Source organism: Thunnus thynnus, chromosome 21 (assembly GCF_963924715.1).
Source record: "Thunnus thynnus chromosome 21, fThuThy2.1, whole genome shotgun sequence".
NCBI lineage: Eukaryota > Metazoa > Chordata > Actinopteri > Scombriformes > Scombridae > Thunnus > Thunnus thynnus.
In genome coordinates this window covers 25,764,934-25,774,680 of record NC_089537.1, presented here as the reverse complement: position 1 = coordinate 25,774,680, position 9,747 = coordinate 25,764,934, and the positions used below count along the sequence as shown (strand labels likewise).

The window sequence follows — 9,747 nt, the reverse complement described above, 5'->3', positions numbered from 1 at the left end:
ATCATTAACATGTACAAACTGAAATCGGTCTGATAAATAGGACTTAAACCAGCTTAATGCAGTTCCTTTAATGCCAATTAAATGTTCCAGTCTCTGCAAAAGGATTTGATGGTCGATTAGCCATCATATCCTCTCTATGTGCAAAAGAAAAAAGAAATATACCTTATGTGCAGTTTCAAAGATTAAGGAGGATTTGTGATACAACAACAGATTTTGATAGAGGTGGCCAGGTTGTCAAATTGCATGCTATATTAACAATTGTTATGTAAGAGCCAAAAATGAAACACAAATCCTCAAACTTTTCTTTTCTTGTAACATGGTACAGCACACAAACAAAAAATATTAGATCATTCATTCCAATTAGGCTATTCTGAAAAGTCAGTACATTTTCTGTGGCTGCATCAACTACAAAAAGCAGGTTCATGTAAACATGAGATTGGTTAAATGTTGACAATACCAGCATTTATTTAGATGCTTATAGTCAGGTCTCAGGCTAACTGTCAAGTGACTCACTCACTGTCTTTTGCTGATAGTCAGTTTGAGTGTAATGACTAGAATCACACATGATTGAGCAGTACAGTCAAATCTAAACTACTGACCAGCAAAGTCCAGAGAAGTGGAAAAAGGTGATAAGAAAATAAACTAATAGTAGGGAGGCGGGTCCAGGGCGTTGTCCTCCAGAAGAACATTTTAATGATTTTAATACGCATTTTGAGAATTAGAAAATTAGAACACAACAATAAAAATCTTGTTTTGATAAACGATTATTTTATTTACAAAAAACTTTGTTTTTAGATATATACTTGTATGAACATATACTTAACCAAAATTTAAAAAATAGCAAATTCAAATTTTCTTTGAGTAAAGTTTACTGAATTTACCTTCATTAAGACTTCGAGGGATAAACAATAATTCTGCAAGCACCAGAAATAATAATAGTAATACAATATATATTGTACATTTTTTAAACATTTTTTCAACAAACACCAAAACAAAATAAAATTACTAATTTGAACATGTGTCAATTTATCACATTTAAATGACAGTCTGCACAAGCAGAAACATTTATTAATAAACTTTATCAAATTGATTGTATTTTTTTTCTTGCAGACTTCACTTTTTCATCAAATTAGAGAAAGTCAAATTAAGTACTCTACGGATGCAATTTTCAGAGAATTATCTGAAATTTACTCACTTAAACATTGGACAAACATGACAAATATTGTAATGAATGAAACATAATTGTAAAATTGCCAATTATCTTCAGTCAATCAGATAATATAAGCTTACTGTAAGTTAATTAATTACTAATGTTTGCTGAACTAGCCAGCAAAACTGGTTAAAATTGATCAGATGACACAATAATGCCAGTAAATCTGCTGGCTGGGAACTGTCATGGATATATTTTAATTTAAGTGGCAACACGTTCATAATGTGTTGGGACTTTCTATATGCAAAAAAAAAACAAAAAAACATTTACAGTATATATATACAGTATAGTATTTACAGTATTTACAGTAAAATGTACTGAAGTACAATAACTGGAATGAAAAGTTACTGTTTTTACTTGTAAATTTACAGATTAAATGATTATTTGTCTATTTTAACCACAATGTCATGCTTTTCTTTCTTTTAATTTTTTTAAGTATGCATGCAAGTTTGCGCTGCTTTGCAACATGCCTTCTTCTTGCCAGCTTTTCCTGCTCAGCCATGCCTCATCGTGCTTCAGCAGCACTTGTGCATGGCTGGCAGTTAAACTCACATCTGCACTCTCTCTCCCTCAGAGCTGCTTGCTCTGTCAGAGCTTTGTCCTTGGTGCCTGCTGATGTCATGTTTTGGCACATCAACTTGTCCACTGGCCCGAACTTAATGTCTCTTTAGAACATTTCCACTACCGTCTGCTTCCGGGACAGCAAGGTGTGTTTCACAGTTTGGACCACACTCAAATTGGAAATGTTGTTGTGGTGGTGCTTCTCGGGTTGATGATGTCAGATATGAGATTGAAAGAGGATTCCACCAGCGGCCCATGGAGCACTGACAATGCAGCCCTCAGTGCTTGGCTGAGAGCTGGATATCTTATGGTCTCAAAGACAGTAGCTCACAATCTTACAGCATTGTCTCCTGAAAAGTGGGCAGGCTGTGGTCAACGGGGTACTGCAGAATCTCTCTGGGAGCATCCACATCACCAGGTAGAAACTGGTTCAACATCTCAATTAGTTTTCTCAGCCGACATCCAGTCTGAGTGCCCTCTTGCCATTGGGTCAACAGCAGACAGGCACTGCAGGGTCCTGCTCTCCAGCAGTAGCATTTTCTGCATGTATTTCCCACATGCAGTGTATGCCTGGAATTCTCTGTCTAGGAAGGGCTTCAACAGCTGAAATAAAGATGACATAGAGGCATAGTTTTGCCCCTTCACTATTGGTAGCAGTAAACATTGCTTTGGTTCAAAAGTTAGCATCTCCCTTTCTGAATGTAATGTACATGTTTATAAACCTTTATAACCACCATCAGATGTTTTCGGTTCTCTCTGAAAAGCTTTTGGAACATCTCAGTTGTATATTGTGCACATTAGTTTTGATAATGAAGCAACATTTGTAAAACCTATAGTCCTGTACTATATTACTATACATGTTTTTCAACCACTCACAGGGTGTTGTGAATGGGCCTGTCTGAATCTGTCTGCCTCTTGACCCCCGTACACCTCTCTTGCAGGCAGCAGTTTGTCAGGTTCTTGGGGACTGGTGGCAGGTGTTCTGGCTTCACAACGGAGGAAGTTGGTGAAAACTTGCAGCTGCTTGTTGTGCAACTTGTGGACAGGGGTGTCCCGACTCTGAGGAGGAAGTAATATTGTCTGAGAGATGGATGTGAATTTCTGGCATACAATCTATAACATCTTACCAAAGACAGAGCTATTAGTTATTGTTTATACACAAGATTGGTATAATAATTAGAAAGAATCATTTTAAACACATTTCCGTCTAAACTAATTATCCAAACTTTATGAGAATCAGTTTCAGTGGGAGTTTATCATAGTTGAGAATCAGTAGGGTATTTATTTCATAAAACATACCTGGAACATCATGACATATTCTTTAAGAACAACCAGGACATCAGTGTAAACACTGAGATGAAGCTCTGTTTTGTAAAACAAAGCTCTACAAAATTAGTAGGCACTCACTGACCACATTATTAGGAACACCTGTAAACAAGATTGTTAATGCACATATCAGAGGACATTCAGGCCAACTCTGACACACCATTTGACACATGATGGGTGTTTCCATTAATTTGTCCACACTTGTATACCTGTTAATTTACATTTACAATGGACTGAGTTACCTTTCCTGCTGAATTGACTGTGAAGAGACTGAATACGTCTATGCCTTTTTATTCACACTGTGATCAGCATAGTTTTTTTTTTCCAAAGCTTCCTTGTAGAGGGTCTTGTCCTCTTCATCCATGACCCAAAGTATAGTACTTTGTAGGCAAGAAGCATTGTCTGAGTGCTGATATCAACATCATAAGCTGACAGCCAACGATGCTAGGCAAATCTCTTGGGAGTTGATCGAGGAATATTCAAATATTCACATACCTTTTGGAGGGAAGTCCACTGACAAAAACAGAAAGAACATATATTTGTCTCAGATCATGGGTTTCATTACTTATGAAACTTAATCAGAGAAGTAATGAATAAGAAGACAACCAAAACATTATTCTTTTGTTTAAAGATGTATTTATGAATAAAAGAAATATGATAATATATGGTAATATAAATACTGTAATATCAGTCTGATGTATGCAGACTGATTGCTAAATGGTTGCAGATTTCTACATTACAGTGGAAACCGCTTATAGTGATCACTTCTGTCCAGGTCACATTGGTCACTATAAGCAGATGATTATTATAACCAATTTTTTTTCTTTTTCTTAATTTGTCATGCAGATTACCATCTAATTGACATTTGTAGTGTATTACATGAATATAAAGTAATAAAATGGGCAGCTTCGCTATTTACTGAATTTTATTGACGTTTCAAAATACCGAACAGCTGCTTTAAACGCTTGTTGTTTCACTGCTTCATCTTGTTGGCTTGTTTTTGGCAGTTTGTCATAAGCTTCAAGGAGACTACATTTTTCATTGAGAGAAAATGACTTTCCTTTTCCCGTCATGATTTCAATGTGCAGGCAGCACCAGCCTCAGGTAACCAGCTGGAAGCAGATGGGCCGTGTGTTTAGGCTGCAGGGGTGGGGGCTGCAGGGGCGCCGCAGTAGTTGAACCAGAACAACTTTTAGAGAAACGCAACCTGTAACCCTGCCACGAGGGAAGACAAAAACATTACTAGGAGGAGGGGAGGACATTTCTCTTTGTTTGATAATATTAAAAGTAAAGTTAGGCTTTGCTGACGGCTTCCCAACTCATCCCAAGAGAAAAGAGAGAGTGACAGAGAGAGAGAGAGGAAGTGGTTGAGTGAGCTAGAGAGTGAATGAGGAGAACGAGCAGTGGTAGTGAGAAAGCCAGTGAATGACAGGAAAAAATCGTTATTTTCTGATTGTTTCATGGTGGTTACAATTATTTGTAACCACACCCACACCCTGCACCTCCACTGTAACCATGATCACTATAAGCAGTTTCCACTGTACTTAAGCAATGAAATCATGACAAGTTGTCACAAGGGATCTCAGTAGATCTGAGAATGAGTTGTATGTATTTATTTTGTCAGAAGCTGGGGATCAGCATGAAGGTCACAGAAGAGCTGTTCTAGATGGTTGCTGAAAGGAGCCGAAAACCTTTTTGAAGCACTGTGTATGTGATGTCAGGAATCAGTAGATCTGTTATTCTCTTGGTTCCTGACCCATCTTGCTGCCTAGCGTAACACCACAGGAATCCATCATCATGCTCACAAGGTTGGAACATGGGATGTTGGATCTTTGAAGAACTTATGCATATCCTTTTCCAGACTGCCTGCAGTGACCGTCAAGATTTCGAAAGACCGAAAGTGCTCTACATCAACAATCTTCCTTTCTGGATTGAAGTAGCTAACCAGGGTGGAAAGCACCTCTTTATCACCATTGGATGTACTTTTATCAAGGTTAATGGAAACTGGATACTTCTGTGTGTTGCTGAAGATCGTCACAGAAAAGGTTTGCCCCAAAGACAAAAGCAAAACAAACAAAAAATGGTTCAAATTTAATCTGTAAACCTTCTCTATTCATTATGATGTAACAGCATGTATTATTTGTGTTTAAATATCTTCCTATTATATAGCTGATATACAATGAATATAAAAAGTCTTTTTCAATTTATAATTCAAATTCAATCATCAATATCTATATCAACTTTAGGTTCCTGTAGCTTAAATCAAGCCTAGCCTATTCAGCTATGTACACAACCACTGCAACACACTGAGACGTATGCACAGGCAACTGCACTTGCTATCTTATGGCTTCTGGTCTCTTGGGAACTGCATTCTCAGGTAAAACACTTATAGCTGTCATGATGGTGCACGTCAGCCTGGCAGTGTGACAAAAGGGCATGCATGCCCTTGTTGGCATAATTTTTCTCTTTTGAACAGAGAGTACATTTGGCATGTCCCAGTTTGTCTACTTTCTTCAAATTCTGAGAAAGGGACAATGTGTGCTGGACTCTCTTCACCTCAGTCTTCGCCTCCACTTTAAGCCATGCCCAGTCCCATTTACATCTCACTTCTGAATCTAGCTGTGCTATATGTATAGTGTCTTCCCTCTTAAGCTCTTTCACTCTGAAAAGGAAATTACAGGATACATTGTAACCGACAGTGGTGGAAGAAGTATTCAGATCTTTTACTTAAGTAAAAGTAGTAATACCACACTGTAGGAATGATACAAAAGTAAATGTACTCATTATGTAGAATGGCCCATTTCAGAAAAATACAATGGATTATAATTATTTGTGCATTAACATGTTCATTAATGTGAAGGTAATTTTAACTAAAGCTGTCAGATAAATGTAGTGGAGTAAAAAATACAATTTGCCACTGAGATGTATTGGAGTATAAATATTTATATATATATATATATTATTCTATATACATAGAAATATTCAAATAAAGTACAAATTCCTCAAATGTGTACTTACAGTACTTGAGTAAATGTACTTAGTTACTTTCCACCACTGGTAACTGAGTTGACAAATGCCATGAAATTAGCTAATGCTAGCTAGTTTAGCTAACATTACATATCAGGAAGGTGGCTTTAAACGCTCAATGTTATTTACGCTGCATTGCTCTGTAAATGATGATTCAATTCAAGTGCATAAATCTACTGTATGTACAGCAATAAGATCAGTCGCACTATCATTGTGTCAGCGCTTTAACTGTGTTGGCTAATGACTCCATACCTAAACCCAGCAAGTGTCAGTGAGCAGCACCACAACTCAACACATACAAAGACAAGAAATGTGGTGGAGTGGTGCATAAGTGTTCTGAAGAACTGATGGGCCTGTTTGCAAATAGGTTTCATTCAACCATCATTGCCTACATTATTTTGACTATATATTTTACAAATCAGTGTTCAAATATGAAATATGAAACTGCATAATAACAATAATAGCATAAAAGCAAAATAACAACACATAATTAAAAAATCTAAGTAAAATAATAATTATAATATAATTAATTAATTATAAATATAATAATTTATAATAAATCTGGTCACCGTAGCAATAATTGTGTCGCAATGGTGCTTCAGGGGGGCCCATCCATAAAAACCAAATACCCAGCCATTTACTTTCCTCTGGCGCCAGGACTCTGTTTGTGTGTGTGTGTGTGTGTGTGTGTGTGTGTGTGTGTGTGTGTGTGTGTGTGTGTGTGTGCGTGTGTGTGTATTGTGTCTGTATTATCCAAATGACACAACTATCTTGCTCTTGTTTTTGGCCTACTCAAATGGAACCACAGAGTGACCGGCCCTCCAGGATTTCTTTCCAACTCTGCATACAACTTTTAAAGTCAAATTATAAGTCAAAATTTGAAAGGCATAACGTTAAAAGTGATATGAGTAAGTCACATATGCCAATGGTAAGTGAAATGCTAACTCCACAGTTTGCTAACATTAGCCAAATTAGCTTGTTAATGTAGTGGTCAGTGAATGACAATGACATTTCTGGCACTTTGTTTCCAGGAAGCCAAAGTGTATCATGTAATGTTAAGCCACAAAGTTAGCTGCTAATTTGCTAGTTTTTTCATAGGAAGCATATTGACCACAAATTTAGCCGCTAATGTTAGCCAAAGTAACTTAGCTGTAGTTAGCTAGCCCGCTAAGTTAACTTAGCTGCTAACGTTAGGTTACATGTCCTCCTAAAAACCTTATCAATTTTACTGATCAATACTCACATGTGTTTATTATCTATGCTAACCATTTATGTAAGTTAAATTGTGCTCAGAAAAGCATTCACCTTGTAAGTTAATGTTTCTTATTGTGGGAAACAAACCATAGCCTATAAATCGGCAGTGCAGCTGTAATGTTAGCCTATTTTGGGATTTTATACCATTATCCTCAATTGGTAAGTGGCCTATATTCAACAAATTAACCCATTTGTCATTGTGCACACTCAGTATTTACAATTTGGCATTAGATATTGGTACAAACTGTTTGGCCAATAGTCACCAGGTCTGACCAGACTACCATCTGTTTAACTTGAAACCCATCAGTGTGGGATACTGCCACAATATTCAGGGTTTATTCTTAAACAAGCTATATAAAAAAAATGATTTCAGATAAGTGAAGAAAGGTGAAATGCTTCTTGTTGGTGACACATTCAATTTATATAAGGTAAGATAAAAAGGACTAGACAAATATATACTGTATTGAACATTCAATTTAAGAAAATTTAAGGTTTTACAAGGACACCTATGTGTTCTGTTTGTGTTTTCAACAGCGGCTCAACGGACAGTGGCTACAAGAAGGATCAGGACTCCGTGCAGGCTGTGAGAAGCAGCAGGGAGCAACTACAAGCTGAGCTAGCCAAACTCGACTATCAAGGTACCATGTGTGTTGTTTGTGAGAGCAGTTAGTGCAAGCAAAAAGACTCATTTGTATTCATGACAGCTGCCATTCCTCTCTGCAGGAATGATCATTATACCTGGAGTACCAGAAACTGATCCGTTTTGAGATCCAGCTCTTGTCCAGCACGGCTGAGGAGGTCCAGAGAGGTTTTTTAAACTCTCCACTGAAGTCAGCTATTCTTCAGACAATTTTTTTTTATTTTTGAAACTTTTTGGTCACTGTTTTTTTGCTGCTCCTGTTTAATGTTAAATACTCTCTTTTTTGGGTTCTGTTTTTCCAGCAGATTTCTTCAGTCAGACTCCCAAACAAAACTCCAACTTCCAGATCCCTGTATCATGTGGTAAAATTCCTCATCTGCAAACACACTTAATTATGTGATTACAACATGTTAGCTCTGTTTACATATTTTACAGCTTTTATTTTCATTGTTTGTCACAAATTCAAATTTAATTGTAGTGTGTGTTTCTGGGTTCATGGCAAATCAGTTTGTTCTTTTGAAGATACTGATGGTTTGATAAGCTAGGTGCTACAGGTCGGTAACTTTGAGGGGGCTATGTCTGAACAACATAGCCATATTGCTTTCTATCAGTGGAGGAGACAGCAATAGTTTATTTGTCCTCAACTTCATCTGACCAGGAACTGGAGGGACATTGTGCAAAGTTGTGAGCTGGACAATAGGAAGGATGCTCTCACTGCTCCGCCACACTCACCCTGAAGACTTTGCCCATCTATGTGGTAGGTTGCTCACAAGTGAAGCAGCACATCGATCATGCTGCGACTCGCCTCGCTTCCAGGAGAAGCAGGAGCCTGTTTTAATTACTGAATAACATTTCTGTCTGAGCTCATCTCCCCTTCTCTCATGTCAACTCTTCTGCTGTTTTCAATATTTTTAAATTGTAACGTTTTCTCTCTCTGGATTGTAATAAACACATTTGTTTGTGCTCCATTTTGACTCCCCAGCCTGGGATCATGACACAGAGAGACAGGCTGTTTCATGCTCAGGGAGAGGCTGCCATTGCACAGCAGCCTCTCTTTCAACTCTTTCAACAGAGTTGATGTGACCACCGCCAAGCCCACTGCTGCTGCTCAGACTCATGTACCAAGAGCAGAAATTATGATATAAATTTATTAGCAACTGAAAGTATTAAATCATTAATATATTTAGTTAGATTATCTTGTAATTATGGATGTTAGAACCTTTCTTTTAAAACATTTTGTGATTATTTTTATTCCCCCCACAACCTTCTGCTCTTTCCCAGGTGGCTGCACAGAAACAGCCTCCACTGTGGCTCCACATCAGTTTTCAACCCTCAAGCTGCTCCGACCAACACCGAGTCTGGCCTGCCACCTTCTTCTCATGTACTGCTGCCCAGCAACAGTTTAAAATTTAGTTTTAACAACATTCAGGAATTCACAGGGGAAAAAATGACAGGATTTAGTCATTGTACTATGTTTTCCCACACCCCATTTTTAATAAATGGGGCCTTCAATCATTGCCTGGAGTGGAACTTCTTTTTGTTTGTTTTGTTACAGTTTAATGTTTTACTGTTGTCGCCTGAGCAGTTCCTCCCTCTCTGAATTAAAAAAAAAAATATATATATATATATATGTGTGTGTGTGTGTGTGTATTCTAATATATATGTGTATATATATATATTCTAATACATACGTATGGTTATGTTTTCGTTTTTCATTCTGGCATCTTAT

At 37.4% G+C, this 9,747-nt stretch overlaps 1 long non-coding RNA gene across 1 annotated transcript; it reads left to right on the top strand.

Annotated features, from left to right (window-relative positions):
- Nucleotides 1–6,980: 6,980 nt before the first annotated feature.
- LOC137173225 (uncharacterized) lies at nt 6,981–9,535 on the top strand. Its single transcript, XR_010925137.1, has 6 exons — nt 6,981–7,052; nt 7,913–8,016; nt 8,102–8,208; nt 8,324–8,380; nt 8,677–8,775; nt 9,300–9,535. It is a non-coding gene; the product is annotated as an uncharacterized lncRNA (long non-coding RNA).
- The last annotated feature ends 212 nt before the right edge of the window (nt 9,536–9,747 follow it).